Raw genomic sequence first — 19,806 nt, forward strand, 5'->3', positions numbered from 1 at the left:
CAAAACATTTGGGAGACTGATCAGAACAATCTACTGGTTAATTAAGAGGTTATTTGTGGCAATCAAATTTGGAGTTTATTCGTGTTCATGGTAAGGTTTGATTTTTTTGGTTTGTTGCGCTTTACTCAGTTTTAAACATGCCACAAAGTCTAATGGGTCCAAAAATAAAAACCTAAGAAGATAAGAAATGCCCAATAAGATTAGAAAACATATAATACCAAAAAAATCTCTTTCGGTCGATGCAGATGCTCTTATGTTGCTCTTTAAACCTTCGCCTTATGTAGCAGAATGGGGCCTAACTTGACCTACTTAAAATCGTATTATTTTCGGGTTGACACTGATAAGGCTCTTAATATGTTATTTTTTTTGTTATGTATGTAAAACAGGGTGGTTTCGGAGACACTTAAAAAAACACTCCAAATCTTAATCTCATGGTTCCCGATCAAATTTTGATGATCCGAGCCACTCAATGTGTTCAGAACTTGATTATAAGGGTGCCCGCAAACTGGCAAAAAAACTAACCGGGAAGGGCTTGATTTGAGCTGTTTTTTATTGGACCGTTCAATAAAGTTCAATAAAAAACTGTTCGGATGAAGCCCTTTCTGGTCTTTTTTTTTGCTGATTTCTCTGGGCACACTTAAAATCACGTTTTGATCACATTGAGCGGCTCGGATCATCAAAATTCGATCGGGAACTATGAAGTGTTTTTTTAAGTGTCTCCGGATATATTAAAATTATAAATTCTAGCAATGCCGCGCTTGAACAACTTATTTAACCCATTAAAAAGATTGAGGGTATTATAATCACGAAAATGATAAAACAAACAAAAAATATTCAATAATAAGCAAATCATAACGTTAAAAACTATAGAACAAGTCTCAACATGAATTTCAAACTCAAACACTAGGCTAGTAGAACGTTTTAAATTTATAAGAAGTTTTGCTGCCGAAGTAAAGTAAATAGGACACTAGCCTAAATGAATTTAATTAATCAATTTTGGGAGAAATTTTTGGATAATATGTGGGTACCACATGGTGCCCGTTCGGCGGACCGAGCCATACATTTCGGTTTTGGATGACTTGGATGTAGAGAGAGAAAGAGGAGAGAGAGTGGTGGGGTGAAAGGAGAGAAGAATTTTCTTCTCAATGTACCCCTTTCGAGTTTATAAAAAGTTTCTTTAGCCGAGCTAAAAAAAAAAGGTGAGAGGAATTTTCAATCAGGACCGTCCAATACACTTTTGAATGGTTTGAATGAGCTGCTAGCTCGGGCACCACGTGGGCACGGTCATGTGGTACCCACCTGATACACAAAAATTTCTCCAATTTTGGAGTTTTGTCGCATGTAAATACGGTGATTAGGAAATATTTAGCTGGTTTTGATCATCAAAAAGGTAATGAAATTGTATAATAATGTGCATAATTATACTGATATGTTACCGTACGAATCGACCGAGCATGATTTTGAAAATTAAATCTTCTTAGATTAGGAAATTCTCTTCTCTTTTTTTGTACTCAAGGTTAGGAAATTCAAAGGATTCATAATTAATCTATCATGAAACACAACGACGGGCTATGAGTTTGCATTGTTGGCTTCGTGTCATGTTTGAGTTGCGTATTTTCAGGTTAACAAGTTGATCACATGAAAAACTAAACAGTTATCATCATGTAACGTGAGTCTAATCCATACTCGTCCCATTTAATTTTCTTATTCACGGGTCATGTCATATTTGTGTTCGTATCTAACTACAATTTAGGAAGGACAAATTAAGTGCGTAATTTTTTGCTAAAAGGTATTCCTTCAAGTAAATATGGTAAATCCACCAATAAAAGCTATCATTCCTCCTCTCCTTTAATTATCTCCATATATATAAAAACCTAGGGCTAGGGCTCCTACATATTCTTCTCCTATGTATTGTGCTTGATTTCAACTATCTAGGCCGGTCCAGCACTAATGGCCAAAGTTGAGGTTAGTTTTGCGCTGATTTTGTGTTTCCTTTCCCTTTGTTCGCTCGTCTCTCCATCGGCAGCGCTTGCAACACCATTGAAAGATGCTCCAAAGAAAGACGGCGATGGTTTCAAGACACTAAACAAAAACCTTGGATTGGTTCGGCATCTGTGCAATGAAACAGGCCACTACAACTTGTGCGTCGCTGCAGTTGAGGCCAATCCTCGATCCAACCTTAAGTCGCATCGTAAAGGAATTCTCCGCATCGTCATGGACAAAACTATTTCCAACGCTACTGCAATACTTGAGTACATTGATCGTATCCTTGCGGATAATACTACCAAAATGGAGAACACAACCAGGGATTCCCTCGAGGGGTGTTCTACACTCTACAACGATAGCATCTATGACCTCAAGCATGCTTTATCACTCTTGGAGTTAAAAAATGTTTCCCAATTTTTCGAGATGGGATCTATGCTTAACAGCATGTTCGACACACCCTTTGATTGTGACCAGGATTTTATTCAACGACCAATACCTGCTCCTAACCCATTAACAGGTATAAACAACTGCGTACAAGATCTTGCAGAGACTTGCTTGGCGATATTGAATGTTGTTTACCGTAAACACCCGAAAAAAGCCATACGAGTTTGATGATTGGAAACATAACGGACGAATAGAAGTGATAGGTGGTACTATTGCTTTTTAATAGTGTTTATGGCTATTTGTTCTATTCTAGTGGTGTTTTTTCTTGTTTGTTTCTTCTCTGGCGTTGGTACTCAATGAAGTAAAAGGTGAGCCTGGTTCTCTGTGTCTTCAATGGCTTCAAAAGTGGGTGACTCCATACCAGTGGGGAGACTGGTTAATTAGGGGTGATTTATGGCTACGAAAATTGGAGGTTAGCAATGTATTATGTGTTTATTTGTATGAGGGGAAAAGAGAGAAACAATCGTAGGAGAGAGAGTTTGCAATTAGAAATATTGTTAGCTGGGTTCGAAATAAAAGTGTGAGTTTGATATATTATAGTTTTGATTTCGATTTCGAACCACATCTCATTTGTTCTTTTCCATTTATCATTCAAAACCTCGCTCAATACCATAGCGTTCGAGTATATATATCAAATATACTAGTGTCACGACGCACGAATAACGTGCTCAGTACAATTGTTCGCATTTAGGTTCTAATAATTGTTTGGAATGCATTGCATAGACATGCAGAGCGAGGATATGTTATACTATCAAAATTTACTAAAGAGATAAAGTTATATTTGCCAATTTCGTGTTGGCTGTGGAATGAATGCCAAAGCTAAGCTGACAATCAAGACCCCGTTCAGTTGTCAGGAAAGTACAGGAAATGATGGAAAAATTAACTTTTTCATAACTTTTATAGTGTTCAGTTGACAAGAAAGTAATGGAAAACATGTTTTTAAGTTTTCCTGCAAGATTTACTTTCTTGCAAAAATGATCCGGCCAAAAGCATAGGATTTTGCGTCACGGGAAAAGTTTTCTCCATTGTGGGGTCAAAATAATTGGCGGGTAAGAAAAAAAGTGAATGACGCCAATACCAAAAAAATACGAATTAGGTTCTTAGAACGACACTTGAAATTTACGTGAGCAATTACAATTTCGGCTACTATAGTGCTTTCTGAGATAATTGTTGTGGAAAATGATTTATAGTTTATTGTTTTTGGAAGTATTTATTTATCTTGTCATCTTCAATTTTGTTTTGTACTAACTAATTTTTAGTGAGTTTTTGCATCGGCAACTAATTAAGCACAATTGTTTAATATTTATTTATTTAGTTATCATCTACTTATTTTTTAAACTTCATTTGTACGGTTAATTATTAAAGAATGTCAATTTAAATGAGGGATTTGCATGACCATTCAGAATATAGCAAATTGAATATGGAATTGTATGTCGATTTTTTAATTTCATGTTAAGGTTTTGCATTAGATAAAATACATTTTCCGTATATATTATTTAAAATTAGCCACGGGAATAAAAATAAAGAAGTTTCTCATAAGTGTCTTTTCCCGGCAAATAAATCACTAAACTTTAGTTTTTCTACAAAAAATAATTGTCAAATGAACACTCACAGGAAAATAGATTTCTTTTTCTTTTATTTCACTTTACTTAATTTTTCCTGAGAATAATTTTTCGGTACAACATTCCTGGTAACTAAACGGAGCCTAAAGTGATGCTACATATTAGCTCGTAATCCTTACGCAATCTATACTAATTTGAACGAATGTCAATGCTAAGCTCCTTGATCTGCGCTGTTGTCGGCAGCAACACCTTCGCGATCCATGCCCGCAACTCTGACAAGATCCTCATCGTCTCTGACAACAGCGCAACAATTATAGGAGAGAGAGATGGAGTACTTGTTTGTCGTTTGTTTTGTCTGTTGTCGATAATCGACAGAGAATCGTTTATATACTGGAATGTGGATGTGCGTGGTGGTGGAGTTCATTGTCTTATTTCAGGACTTCTCTGGAAGCAAATTTATTGAAGTGAATGGAGAATGAAACAAAGAATAATAAATGAACTTTATTATACTTCAAGGTAGAAGTGGATTGATAGTGAGAATACGGTCGGATGAATAGTTACGTTACAAGCTACTTCTAGAGCAAGACATCCAAAAGAGTTGCCAACATATCTCACTGTATCACAAAAAAACTCTTCACCCAAAACAGTGGTTACCCCCAGTTGACTGAGATGGGCATCAAAGGCAATTAAGTCCCATCGTATGCCCCTGCAAGCAAAAAAATGAATTCCAAATTTGCCTTTCGAAATATAATGAGAAGAATCACACAGAAGCAAAAAAGCCCCATCATATGCCTCAGCTCCCACCCAAGAACAGAAACAAGTGAGAAAAGAAGCAAACACACGCACTCAGAAAGCCCCCAGCCCACACACACAATGAACACACACCACCCTGAGTCACATAATTAAACATGCTCACATCACATCCTAAAGACAAATCTGCCAATATACATGCTCACATCACAACAATACTTGACATATTTGAAGTTAGTAACAAAGATGAATACTGAAATTAACTTACAGACCCTCTATCATAATAATAGTCACTACAAGAAAAAACACAATTGCCGACTAAATGTTTAGTCGCCTAATGTAGCCTTTTTAGTCGCGAAATGGTTTTCCCGACTAAATAATTTGGTCGGCAATTTAGTCGGGGAATGAGAGTCGGCAAATGTAATTGCCGACTAAATAAGGTTTAGTCGGCTAATGTATGATTTTAGCGACTAAGCAGGGCGACTAAAAACTTGGTCGCAGTTTCTATTTTAGTCGGGAAATGTAACTTTTGCCGACTAAATTTTTAGTCGGCAATAATAATCGCATTGTGGCATCAAATGATATTACAAAAAAATTAAAGGGCCAAAGTGTATCACAATATTCCACTTTCCTGTGCACCTTTTGTATTTGCCTGGTTGATTTCCTTTCCAGATAGAAAAGCCTCCAAGGTCTCGAACCTGAGACCTTGTGTTTCATCACACACCCAGATTGCCACTCCACCGCCTTTATTCTCTGTTTACTTTCCGGTAATAAATATACTTATACCATTGGATTTTGTTTGTTTTACCCTCAGTTTTTTACTGTTTTATCCAACGTTTAATATTTTATTTGAATCCATTATAGATCCTATAAAAATTATTCAAACTGCAAGTCATTCTTAAAATATTTTTTTATAGGTTCTTTAAAAAAATTAGCCCAATACGATTTGAATAGAGCTCTCATATGAATTAGGGGTCTCTTAGGGTGCTCATTGAAAGGTTTTAGAGCCAAAAATTCATTATATGACCATCCAGGAAAAAATGATAAGAAAAATAAAATATTTTCATCGGTCCAAACAGATTGAAAATTAGAACACTTAATTTTTTTTATCCGGTTCAATCTATTTGTGAATTTTTTTAAAAAACTATGAATAAAAAATTAAGTACTCCAATTTTCAATCTATTTCAATTGGTGCGAAGATTTTATTTTTCTGATAATTTTATCCGAAATGGTCATAATTAATTTTTGATTTTAAAAGCTTTCAATGAGCACCCTAAGAGATCCCTTAACTCATATGAGAGCACTACCCATATTGGATTGGGCTAATTTTTTTATGAAACCTATAAAAAACATTTTAAGAATGACTCGCAATTTGAATCATTTTTATAGGATCCGTAATAGGTCCAAATAAATATTAAACATTGGATGAACAGTACATATTTCATAATTCTATTTGTAACTTGACGGAAAATGATGGCAAAGGCTTAATTGTAAGCTTTTTTTTGTAAACTTTGGAGGTTAAATTGAAAATACGTTAAGTTTGGAAGCCTATGGGACATTGTGGTATAAGTTTAGAGGTTTTTTTTTTTTTTTAATTTTTCCCTTTTTTTTTTTTACCAACACACTAGAAGATAATATTTCAATCACATTCATAAAAAGACAGAACCTATTCTCCAATACACAATTAGAACCATTATCACCCGAGCCCCATTTGAGGTATTTTTTGCCCGGTTAGAACCAATCTATTTTTGTTTTATTATATGGGTTAAAAAATCATTCTTTAACGAGATAACAAGGGTTTATCTAAACTTGATCGAGCCACAAATTTACGAGAATGAATTATTCAACAAGTGTAACAAAATGAACGGTGTTGATTGTAATGATTTTCTCGCGATCGTGTGCCTTCTACAATAATGAGTGCAACATAAGACCTAGTTGACTATCAAGTAAATCAAAGTATAGATTGTAAACATAATTGTCGAGTAATTTTTTTATAATGCCTGATCTGAACCGTTAGGATTTCACTTATTACCAATTATAGCATTGTCACCAAAATCGAAGATCACTCGATATCGGGGACCACAAGATTTAAAGATATTTAATGAGTTCGGAGACGTTTTAGTGTTATAGTGAACTAACCAAGCCTTGCCTGAGGTCTTTTTTTGCAATCCAAATCATCTATCTTTGATGTAATATGAATTATAGATCATTCATACTAAGAATGAAGTTAACCGCATATGAATAGATACTTGATCGGCCAACAAAATTCTTTTTATTTAAGAATTTGCGTGCCGATAAACGGCTTTCCTTAACCCGATCGAGCCAAAAATTTACATAAATCTTATGATTAAGAAGGAAAAAAAAAGATAAAGAAAGAACGGCTTCGATCGGGAAGGTTGCATCGTGCTCAATGTTATCGGGACAAATATTTCCTTGAAATTTGTTTAAAAGGGAAAAAAATTAATATTTGCCGACTAAATGTAATTTTAGTCGGCAAATATACATATTCCCTACTAAACTATTTAGTCGGGAAATATTTTTTTATTTATCGATTTTTATTTAAATTAGGAAAAATTGATATTTGCCGACCAAATGTAATTTTAGTCGGCAAATATTCTTATTCCCTACTAAACTATTTAGTCGGGAAATATTTTTTCATTTATTGATTTTTAATTAAATTAGGAAAATTGATATTCGCCGACTAAATTATTTAGTCGGGAAAAGTTTTTCATTTATTGACTTTTTATATTACGGAAAAAATTGATATTCCCCGACCAAATGTAATTTTAGTCGGCAAATATTACCATTCCCTACTAAACTATTTAGTCGGGAAATGTTTTTCATTTATTGACTTTTTATATTACGGAAAAAATTGATATTCCCCGACCAAATGTAATTTTAGTCGGCAAATATGACTATTGCCTACTAAATTATTTAGTCGGAAAATGTTTTTCATTAATTGGCTTTTTATATTAGGGAAAAATTTATATTCGGCGACTAAATTCATTTTTTAGTCGGCAAAAATTATTATTTCCCGACTAAAATAGGATTTGGTCGGCAAAAATATTATTTTCCGACTAAAATTATTTAGTCGGTATTTGTTCAACAATTGGCGACTAAATTTACTTTAGTCGGGAAAGTTTAGTCGGCAATGGTGTAATTTCTTGTAGTGAGTGTAATACCATTCTTCAACCATATCTTTTAATTAATGTTTGCGTAGCAAATGCGAGAAAATCCAAGAATGTACTGCAGTACATGGAGCTCGACCAAGTATCAATCCATATAAGTAAATGCTAAACCTCCATAGTACGGGACACCGGTTTGGGGAATCCAAGTATTCCCGTCAATAAAGTTTCTTGCTGTATATTGCATTGCTTCCTCATGGTGCCTTATAACCTTGTATCCTTTCCATTTTGTAGGGAGGTATTCCCGAGCAGATACATTTAGTTACCGAACACGTGATGTTTGGGAACACGTGGTGAATACGACTGGACTTATCACCGGGCAGTATGAAGAACAGCGATATGGAACAATGACATGTGAAGTCCTTGGTCCATACAATCTGTTCGGCTGAATAAAGGCCAATGACACGACAAGTCACTGGTGTAAACTATCTGTTCGGCAGATAAGAGACATTCTAATTACATTTGGACCAAGTTACATGTGAAGTCCTTGGTCCAGGTAGACTGTTCGGCCATGAGACAGCCGAACAAAGAAGGAGCTCTCGAGAGTAGGAGCAGAGGGAATACTTTGAAAGATTCCAAAGTAGTCATGTCCCATAAAGGGATAAAGATCCCAAGAATATAGGATCTGAGAAATATACCCAACGAGTATGGGATGTTCGGCTCTTAAAGGAAAAGAATCCTAAAAGGACTCTTTTCCATAAACTGATAAAGGAAACGAGACTCCTTGATATCCTGGGTTTCCTATACGAGTTAAGAATCCTATGGCAACAATGATGCTTGGACAGCAAGCATCCATAAATCTATAAATATGAGGTAAACCTAGAGGTGAAAGGTACGCAATACTTTGCATTCTTGCTTTCCTACTGATAATTAGGGTTTGATTGCTAGTACGTGATACTAACAAAGGCATCGGAGGGCCTTTGCCACGAGAGGCAGAGGTGCACTCACCCCCTGTCTATTTTGCAGATTAGGGTTCAGACGTCGAGTTAGGGTTCCGGTGAAGAGGCACGAATAAGCCGTTGCAATCCAGTTGATCCGAAGCATCAATTGTTTTCATCCCCCTACAATTGGCGCCGTCTGTGGGAAACGAAAGAATTCCCTTTTGAAATACGACCATGGTGGAAGTAACTCCAGCAACACCGCATGAACCAAAAGATGTGTTAGATGGAGGAAGGGACAAATCACCACCTGGGGCTCCGAGAAAGCCCCAGGGTGGGCACAGGAGGAACACGAGTAAGGACCGCCCCCTTACCGTGCATGATAACTCCAAAAATAGAGGAGATGGAGAGACGGCTTCGAGATCCACGAGAAGGAGTAAATCCCATCAAAGGGATGAATAGATCGCGCACTCCAGGAGTGTGCACCATAGCGACGACGTTCTTGATAGAAAGAGACAAGAAGTCGAGGAGTATGCTCGTCTGATTAAAAAACGAGAGCATGAGATCAGAGAATTGGAAAGAATTAGGGAGCATCCGGAGGATTCTAGACTGTCTCGAAGAAATTCTAGAGGTAGTAGGTATGCTGTGGTACAATACAGAAAAGCTCCTTCATGAGGAAGAAGGAGCAGAAGCAGGAGCAGAAGTCCTGTTATAGGGCGTCATGAGGCTTCTCCACGAAAAAGGGGAAGAAAAAGTAGAAGCCGAACACCAGAGAGAAGGACTTCCTCACGAAAAAGGAGGAGCAGAGACCAAAGTTCTACCCCCGAGGAAGAGGACACAAGAAAGCATCATCGAGACAGGTACGAGAGACCTGATGCTGATTGGGTCAAGGCTTCGGCCCACAAGTCAAAGGAGCAAGAGGATGGGACAGTAACTGCATGAGAAGCAGCGCGCAAGGCCCTGAGTAATATTGCAACCTCCCCCTTTACAAAAAGGCTACAACAAGCAAGATTGCCGAGCAGAGTGAAGCACGGAGCGTTCGTACTTTATGAGACAAATACGGATCCCGTGGCTCACATACAGCATTATCAACAGGCCATGTTTATGCATGAAGGGGATGATTCCATCTTGTGCAAGATGTTTCCCTCCAGTCTTGGCAAGGTGGCTTTATCCTGGTTTCATAAGCTGGCCCCACGATCCATACGAGGATGGAGGCAGTTGGCAGAGGAATTCACTGCTCGATTCTTGACGAGCAGAAAGGCCCCAAAGACTTTTCAGAGTCTTTCCACCATGAAGCAGGAGGAAAACGAGCAGATCAGGGATTACGCAAAGAAGTACTGGGAAACTTTCAACGAGATTGAAAGTTGCAGTGAGGAGTACGCGATTGCTACGTTCAAGACTGGTTTGCCTGTTCGGAGAGAGCTGCGCCGTTCATTGAATAAACATCCGGTAGCCACCTTGGCTAAATTAATGGAACGGATAGAGCAACACGCCAGAATGGAGGATGACATACTCCGTGAGGATGGCAGGACGGTTGCCGAACAGCCGAAGGCACCTGCCAAAAAAGTGGATAAGACAGAGCCCAAGACATACAAAGACAGAAGGGAGTACGGGCAGGCTAAGAAAGAGCCATACAAGGACAAGCAAGCTCCTGACCCCAAGTCCTTCTTTTCTATCACTACGGTTTGGAAGGAGCCAATTTACAGGATTCTTTATCGAATAAAGAATCAGCCATATTTTAAATGGCCCCCAAGTCTAGGCGGAGACAAAGATGCAAAACGTGCTACGAATCAGCACTGCAGTTATCACAAAGATTGGGGCCATATGACCGAGGACTGTGAGATATTCAAGAGGCACCTTGATGATTTGGTCTCTCGGGGCTATCTCAAGGAGTTTATCCAGGAGGACCCTAAAGAGAAAGGGAAGGCTATGGAGCTGGGTTACGAGCAAATCCCTAAAGGCGTGATCCATATGATACATGGGTTGGCTGCACCTTATACGAGGAGTGAGGTGAGGCTGTTGCAAAGACAGGTCAAACACGATCAGCACGTGATGCGATTGGGAAACAAGAGAGGGCGAGAAAACTGATGTATGCAATGAGAGCTTGGCATTCAGTGATGATGACTTGGGAGAGGTCTAAATACCCCATAACGATGCATTGGTCGTAACCCTACGAGTTGGGGAATATGACATCGAGAGAATTCTAGTGGACTCGGGGAGTTGTACAAGGGTATTGTACTATGATGCATTCAAAAAGCTGGGCCTGGCCCAATCAGACTTAGAACAGTCAACAACACCTCTTATTGGGTTCGGTGCAGGAGCAGTCTGGCCCCTTGGAAAGGTAACATTACCTGTTCGGGCTGGATCAGTGGTGTTGAGAACAGACTTTTTGGTGGTCGATGTCCCATCTTCCTATAACGTGATTATAGGGAGGACGTGGTTGCACAAAATGAGAGCAGTCTCCTCGACTTATCACCAGATGGTGAAATTCCCAGGTTCAAATGGGATTGAAGTCCTTAAAGGCAACCAGAAGGTGGCACAACAATGTTTGATTTCTATCATCAAAACAGCTCCAAAGGCCCTCCATGTTCATACATTAGAAGTACCAGATCAACCAACCATCGAGGATGTTGGAAGGAGCCCGGATGAAAAAGTGATTGAAGGATTGGAAAAGATTCAGATCAACGAGACTGATCCTGAAAGATATTTTCTAATTGGGGAATCACTACCAGCAAACGAAAAGGCTGAGTCGATAAGATTTCTAAAGGAGTTGTAGGGGGATGAAAACAATTGACGCTTCGGATCAACTGGATTGCAACGGCTTATTCGTGCCTCTTCACCGGAACCCTAGCTCGACGTCTGAACCCTAATCTGCAAAATAGACAGGGGGTGAGTGCACCTTTGCCTCTCGTGGCAAAGGCTCTCCGATGCCTTTGTTAGTATCACGTACTAGCAGTTAAACCCTAATTATCAGTAGGAAAGCAATAATAATGCAACGTATTGCGTACCTCTCACCTCTAGGTTTTCCTCATATTTATAGATTTATGGATGCTTGCTGTCCAAGCATCCTTATTGCCATAGGATTTCTTAACTCGTATAGGAAACCCAGGATATCAAGGAGTCTCGTTTCCTTTATCAGTTTATGGAAAAGAGTCCTTTTAGGATTCTTTTCCTTTAAGAGCCGAACATCCCATACTCGTTGGGTATCTTTCTCAGATCCTATATTCTTGGGATCTTTATCCCTATATGAGACATGACTATTCTGGAATCTTCCAGAGTATTCTCTCTGCTCCTACTCTCGATTGGAGTTCCATATTTGTTCGGCCGTCTCATAGCCGAACAGACGGCTTGGACCAGTTACCTCACATGTAACTGGTCCTTGAGCCCGTACAACCTTCCTGGACCATTGACTTCTCATGTCACTGGTCCATATTGCCGAACACTTGTTTAGCATGATGACTGTCCTGTCTATATTCAAACTATGGTCCCACGTACCATTTATTCGGATATCGATTGCATTGCTTTCAACCCGTGATCACTCGTATCACGTGCTAGGTTCTTTACAACATCTGTTCGGCTGTATCATAACCGAACAGTCTATTTATAGCCATGACTTCTCATATCACTGGTCCATATCGCTGTTCACCGAACTGCTCGGCGATAAGTCCAGTCGTATTTACCACGTGTTCCCAAACATCACGTGTTTGGTAACTAAATGTATCTGCTCGGGAATACCTCCCTACAATTGCTCCCCAGCTTCATGTATTTACCACTGTTCGGGGGTAATATATGACGCTTAGAAACAGAATTCTATCTAGACCAAACTCTTTTGATCCCGTGCAGTCATGATTTCAATACTTCATTGATGCCTTTTGGCGCCTATGTCATTATACCATTTCGGGGTAAATGACTCCACGTGGCACGTTTTCGTGTGCCTAGCATTAACTTCGAACTGACGTTCTATGAAACGGCGTCAGAACGGTTTCTGCTTTCCGTTACTTTTTCCTGTAACGGTGTGAGAGGAGACGTTTCGTCTCCGTCTCTCACCCCTTAACCCCTGAAAGAGCTCTCTTTGGGTTTTTACCAAAGATTTACACGCACTCCTTCTCTTTCTAGAAATCAGGCGAAAGCATCCCGCTATCCGCCATTGCCGCCACCTGCAAATTCAATTGCATTCAAGGGAATCGTCACATTTATTCTTGTAAGATTCTCGTTCTTACTCCATTTCGTCTTCTTAGGCTTCCCTCTGAGATCTCACTCTCAGATTCGTGGGTCGTTTTTCTAGGGTTTCAATTACACCCTTTTTCAGTCTTTCTTCTTTCCTGGGTATACCCATGGCTGACGATGGTGAGAATCCTTTGAGACCCAGTAAATTTAGGAAATTATGTGAGACCCCTACTGCCATGGCGGCATTTAGGAGGGAATATAACGTTCCAGAGAACGTTGGTCTCGAACTCGCCCCCCTGGGCGCAGATAGAGACGGAGGTTCCTGGGATCGAATGTGTATCCCCATTGTTGCCATCGTCGAAGGTGGAGTTCGATTTCCTCTTCACCCACTACTCCGTCAGATCCTAAACTGGTATCGTCTCACCCCCATGCAAGTATCAACAAACGTCTTTAGGTTGATAATGGGTGTAATAGCTTTGAATAGGATTCTGGGGACCCAGTTAGGAATTTGGGATATTCAGTGGTGGTACAGTATTGTACTAAACCCTGACTATAATACCTACTATTTCAAAGTTAGAAGGGCAGAAAAGCGCTTCGTGCTCAATCTGCCAGATTCTGCTCGTGACCACGAGATCGACTTCCTCTATGTGACTGGAGCATTCGAGCCCTTAGGGGAAGATGGCCAGGTGATAGGGCTCCATTGCCCCCACATATGGGGTTATCCACGTATGCTCTTGCTTTTTATCTTTTGCAATTTCTTCATTTACTGCTTTCTCGTAGCTTTCTCATGAACTAAATTGGTTTTTCAATTTGAAACTTGCAGCTGAAAACGTTAACAAACGTCCTAGACGTGAGCCGAGCTACATCCGAGCAGGGGACATTAACAGGATACTAAAGTATACAGGAGAACCAGGAACCCGAACAGCTGGTCGGGGTCGAGACGCTGATATACTGCTGGGATACGATCCTTCGTACAGAGGGGTCATTGATAGAAGACTTGCTCATCCTAGTACCAGTGCTGCATCCACCTCAACTGCCCCTCAAGAACGTATCTCAAGACTTCAAACTGGGGTTACTGTTGCTGGCCTACCTGGTGAAGTTCCCATTTCAGAAGGCGTGCCACTTCCTCGTTTGAGACTCAGAAGATCTTCTCGTGGATCAGTCTCTAATCAACAACAATCCGAGCAGCTGATTGCATATCGTGATACCAGCCAGTCTTCTTCTTCTGGTTATTCTCGATCCCCTTGTAACCCAGGTACAATGACCCGTCAACCTCTTAATCTCAGCTCCTTACTTACTGTGCCCGCACGAGGACGAGGTGCTACCAACAGGGTAGCATCATCTGGCGCTCCGCCCCCACAACCTCGTCGCAATAGGGGGGGATCAGCAAGATCATCATCTTCTCCTCGGGGGGAGGAAGGTTCCCTTGATGCTGCTAACGCACATCGGGACAAACGGCCGAGGTCTGATGACCCAGCTGATTCTGTCCCACAGGCTGATACAGAAACCCATCTCCCTGTGTCACCAACTGCTCAAGTACTCCCCCAGACATGGACTCCTTCTTTTACTAGGGGAGACCGTCTTGTCCATGTTGGGGATAGTGCTAGTTCATCTGAGACTGCTCTAGCCTTGGCCCAAGGTTTGATGCTCCCTGTTGATTCGCAAAAGGAGTCTCTGTCGTCTCCTGATCGGCTGGTGTCTACTGGTCTTGTTAATGGAATTAAGGTAATGTGACTCAATCTTTTCATATAAGTCTTCATGTATATTTCGTATACCATATATCATATACTGCTACACTTGTCACTCACCACTCGCTGTTTTTGCCAGTTTATTCAAAAAATGGTAACCATGGGGCAAAAGTACCAAGAAGCTGAGGCCGAACAAATCAGGTTGCTAAATGACAACACTCGACTTCTTCGGACAGTTGCTCGGCTTGAAAGAGAAAGAGACAAAGCCAAGGCAGATTTTAATGGTGCTAAAGGCAAGCTGCAAGTTGCCGAAGAGAGCCTAAATCAAGCTTTGTCTGAAATAGACAGCACCAAGAAGGCTTCATTTGAAGATGGCTACCAGAAGGGTTATGATGCCACAACCGCCAGTTACGTGGAACAGATGCCAGCTTTACAGGACCAGGTCTGGATTGCCAGCTGGGAAACCTGTCTTACAAAACTAGGGGTTGCTGAGGATTCACCCTTCTGGGTTGAGAACGAGCTGCCTAGCACCCGTGTTCAGAACATCGAGGATATTCCAGAGCCAACAGAACATCCAGAGGAAGACTTTGAACAGCAAATTGAAGAATTTGCTAATGCTGAGGAAGATATCCCCACGGATGTGGTCCCTACTGAAGCTCCTGCTCGGGATGTACCTGTTGAGCCCATTAACCTGGAAGAAAATGTAGTCGAAGATGGTGCCAATACTGACATCAACACTAACACTCCTGAGGTCCAGAATGTGGATTGATTTGGTAAGTATAAGAATTGTTTTGGTTGCTGGTCCTGCGTGACCATAAGCATACTTTGGCCCTGTGAGGCACCTGTTCAGTTTGAATACTTTGTTAACACAGGTATTTGGCCCTTCGTGGCATAACCTTATGTTTTGCTCGGCATCCTTTGTTGTTGCAGCTGCAATGTTTCAATCTAAGTATGTCGTATCATTTGTTTGCATAAGTATTTCGTACTTTTTAGCAAATCTTTCACGCCTGTCAAGTTTCACATACTTAAATTTGTTTAAGTGTCACGTACTTCAAAACATTTGTTTCCCAGTGTCTCGTACTGTTTTAAGTACTTTACAAGTGTATTCATACTTGTTAAGTATCACGTATTTAGAACATCACACAAGTGTCTCGTACTTGTGTTTCAGTTTCACGTACTGAACTAAATGTGGCTTACATTTAAGTCAAGCCAATATAGGTTCTCAAGTATCACGTACTTAAAACACCATATAAGTATCTCGTACTTTGAACGTCCATACAAGTGTTTCATACTTGTTAAGTATCACGTACTCACACAAAAACGCCTAAGTATCACGTACTTAGAACATCACACAAGTGTTTGTGTTTAAGTTTCACGTACTTAAAGGTTTAAAAATCTTACAAGTGTTTCATACTTGTAAAATCTCTTGTAAAATCTTACAAGTTTACAAGTGTTTCATACTTGTACTTCAGTTTCACGTACTGAACTGTATAACTGTAGACCCTGCTCCCCAATACGAATGAGGGAAACTAAACTCGCAGTTCGTATTAAAAACAAATACCACAACAGTTATACTAAGAAGCGATTGTATTCATAATCTGCAAAACTCAAGAGGGCGTTACTCGTACCCTTTGCAAAAACAATCAAAACTAGAACAAAGAAATTATATTCGTAATTCCCACACAATCACGTAGTGTAAATCCAAAACAGGATTTAATACTTCTAAACAAAGAACTTTCGTAAATTATAAACATTCCAAGGCCTTGGAATTGGATCACCATCCAAATCTGCCAATCGATAGGCTCCTATGCCTATAATCTCAGTTACTCTATATGGGCCCTCCCAGTTGGCCCCCAGCTTGCCTTCATTGGCAACTTTGGTGTTGCCGAGTACTTTTCGTAGCACAAGGTCCCCAACACCAAATTCTCTAGGATGAACATGTTTGTTGTAGCTTTTCATCAGCTGTTCTTGGTATGAAGCAAGATGTACCAAGGCCTTTTCTCTCTTCTCCTCGGCAAAATCAAGCTCGATTTCAAGGGCCCTGTCATTGCCTCCACTTTCAACCAAAGCTGTCCTGTTGGTCGGCAGACCCACTTCCAGAGGTATGACAGCCTCTGTTCCAAATGCCAACGAATAGGGGGTCTCTCCCGTAGACCTCCTAGGCGTTGTGCGGTGAGCCCACAAAACTAATGGTAACTCATCAGGCCATTTTCCCTTTGCTTTGTCTAGCCTCTTCTTTATCCCATTTAGGATAGTTTTATTAGACGCCTCTGCTTGCCCATTACTCTGAGGGTAGGCTGGGGTGGAATAAAAATTTCTTATTCCATATTGGGCACAAAAAGCCTTGAATTTCTTCTGGAATTGGGATCCATTGTCTGTAATCAATGAATAAGGGACCCCAAAACGAGTGATGATGTTTTTCCACACGAACCTTTCTATCATAGGCTCAGTGATTTTGGCCAGTGGTTCTGCCTCAATCCACTTTGTAAAATAGTCAGTTGCAACAAGCAGGAATTTTCGATTCCCAGTTGCTTTGTGCAATGGACCCACGATATCCATCCCCCATTGAGCAAAAGGCCAGGGACTTGTTAATGGCACCAGATCTTCGGCGGGTGTTCGAATCATTGGTGAGAACTTTTGACACTTCTCACAAATCTTTACATACACCTTTGCATCTTCTTGCATGTGTGGCCACCAGTAGCCTTGAGTAATTGCTCGGTGGGCAATAGATCTGCCCCCAGCATGGCTCCCACATGTTCCCTCGTGGATTTCATGAAGGAACTTCTGTACCATCTCAGGATGTACGCATAGCAAATAGGGACCTGTAAAGGATTTCCTATACAACTTACCCTCTGGGGACAGCCAAAACCTAGCAGATTTGACTCTTATCTTGTGGGCCTCCTTTTTATCAGAAGGGAGTATCTCGTCTCGTAAGAACTCCATTATTGGGTCCATCCAACTTGGTCCTTGGTTCACGTCCAAGACCAAGTCTACACTCCTCCCAATGCTCGGCTCATTGAGGTATTCTACTGCCACCCTTCTTTTAAACTCTGTTGGTACTGCTGCAGCCAACCAAGCTAAAGAATCTGCATGAGCATTCTGTCCAGAACTTATTTGCTCAATATATACCCTCTCGAAAGTATCAACCAAGTCTTTTGCTGCCTGCACGTAGGCTACCATCTTTTCATTCCGAGTCTCGTACTCGCCGGACAGTTGATTCACAACAAGCTGGGAATCACAATACACCCTGACCCGTTCTGCTTTAAGGGTCTTCGCACTTCTCAATCCTGCCAAGAGTGCTTCATATTCAGCCACATTATTCGATGCACTGAATCCAAGCCGAACAGAGAGTTCAATCAGAACTCCTTGAGGAGGAAAGAGGACAACTCCAATTCCAGAACCAGTACTACACGCTGATCCATCAACGAATAACTTCCATTCTTTTGGATCCTGTTCGGCTACGGGTTGATCCTTCAAGGATGATGTCTTAACTGCCTGTTCCTTTCTCGTAGGAGGCAAGGGAGCAACAGTGGGGGAAAACTCTGCCACAAAATCAGCCAACACCTGGCCTTTAATTGCTATGCGTGGCTGATACTCGAGATCATACTGACTTAACTCCACGGACCACGTCGAGATCCTTCCCGAAAAATCTGCCTTTCGAAGCAGTGACTTTAACGGATACTCAGTATAAACCACAACCTTATGGCTTTGGAAGTAGTGTGGCAATTTCCTGGTTGCTGTCCTAAGTGCCAGGACAAGTTTTTCTAAAGGCAGATATCTCGTCTCTGCGTCCAACAATGTCTTGCTAACATAATAAATGGGGATTTGCTCGGTCCCCAAATCCCTCAACAAGACTGCACTTACTGCATGCTCGGAAACAGCTAAGTACAGAATTAAAGACTCACCAGGCTGTGGAGTTGACAACAGTGGGGGCTCGGCCAGGTACTTCTTCAGGTTCTGGAAAGCTTGTTCACATTCTGCTCCCCATTCAAATCCCTCCCTCTTTTTCAATAGCTGAAAAAAGGGTCTGCATTTATCGCTTGACCTGCTGATGAATCTGTTAAGTGCTGCTGCCATTCCAGTCAGCCTTTGGACTTCCTTGGTAGTTTTGGGACTCTGTAGTCTTTGTAAGGCATCAATCTGATCGGGATTTGCCTCTATCCCTCTCAAAGTTACCAAATGGCCCAGGAATTTTCCTGAACCAACTCCAAATGCACACTTCGAGGCGTTGAGTTTCAGCTTATACTTCCTCAGGATTTCGAACACTTCCCTTAGATCAGAAATATGCCCTCCCTTTTCTCGACTCTTTACCACCATATCATCTATGTAAACTTCCAAAGTCTTCCCGATGAGCTTCTTGAACATAATGGTTGCAAGTCTTTGGTATGTAGCCCCAGCATTCCTTAGTCCAAAGGGCATAACACTGTAACAGTATAACCCTCGTGGTGTGATGAACGAAGTCTTCTCTTGATCAGGTTCAAACATAGCAATCTGATGATATCCTCGATATGCATCGAGAAAACTCATTCGCTCGTAGCCAGAGGTTGCATCAACCAATTGGTCAATCCTAGGCAAAGGAAAACTGTCCTTAGGACATGCCTTGTTCAGGTCTGTGAAGTCCACGCAGACACGCCACTTTCCGTTCTTCTTCTTTACCACAACAGTGTTGGATAACCATTCTGGGTAATAGACTTCACGTATTGCCTTGGCCTCCAATAAACGATCGACCTCTTCGATCACAGCATTTACATGCTGTACGGCTGCCCTTCGTTTCTTCTGAATGATCGGCTTATGCAGAGGATCAATGTTTAAATGGTGACAGATCACATCTGCATCCACCCCAGGCATTTCCTCAGGTACCCATGCAAAGACATCAATATACTCTTTCAGAAATCGTATCGACTCAGCCTTTTCGTTTGCTGGTAATGATTCCCCAATCAAAAAATATCTTTCAGGATCAGTCTCGTTGATCTGAATCTTCTCCAGGCCCTCAAGCACTTTTTCAGCCGGGCTTCTTCCAACATCCTCGATGGTTGGTTGGTCTGGTACTTCTAATGTGTGAACATGGTGGACCTTTGGGGCAGTTTTAATGATGGAAATCAAGCATTGCTGTGCCACTTTCTGGTTTCCTTTAAGGATTTCAATC

This window comes from Rhododendron vialii, chromosome 4a (assembly GCF_030253575.1).
Source record: "Rhododendron vialii isolate Sample 1 chromosome 4a, ASM3025357v1".
Lineage (NCBI taxonomy): Eukaryota > Viridiplantae > Streptophyta > Magnoliopsida > Ericales > Ericaceae > Rhododendron > Rhododendron vialii.